Consider the following 226-nt stretch of genomic DNA (forward strand, 5'->3'; position numbering starts at 1 on the left):
TTTCCCCGCTACTGTTTAACTTTTACATTTCAAAGCTCCCTCAACCACCAGAGGGAGTCTCGATTGTCTCTTACGCCGACGATTGCTCGATCATGGCGACTGAGAATGGAATTGATGACCTGTGTTCGAAAGTAAACGGGTATCTCTCCGAACTTTCTCGCTTCTTCACTGCAAAGTGTCTAGCCCTCTCCCCTACGAAATCCTCTGCGACCCTGTTCACAACATG

This window comes from Rhagoletis pomonella, unplaced genomic scaffold (assembly GCF_013731165.1).
Source record: "Rhagoletis pomonella isolate Grant_MI unplaced genomic scaffold, Rhpom_1.0 Rhpom_scaffold_00006, whole genome shotgun sequence".
NCBI lineage: Eukaryota > Metazoa > Arthropoda > Insecta > Diptera > Tephritidae > Rhagoletis > Rhagoletis pomonella.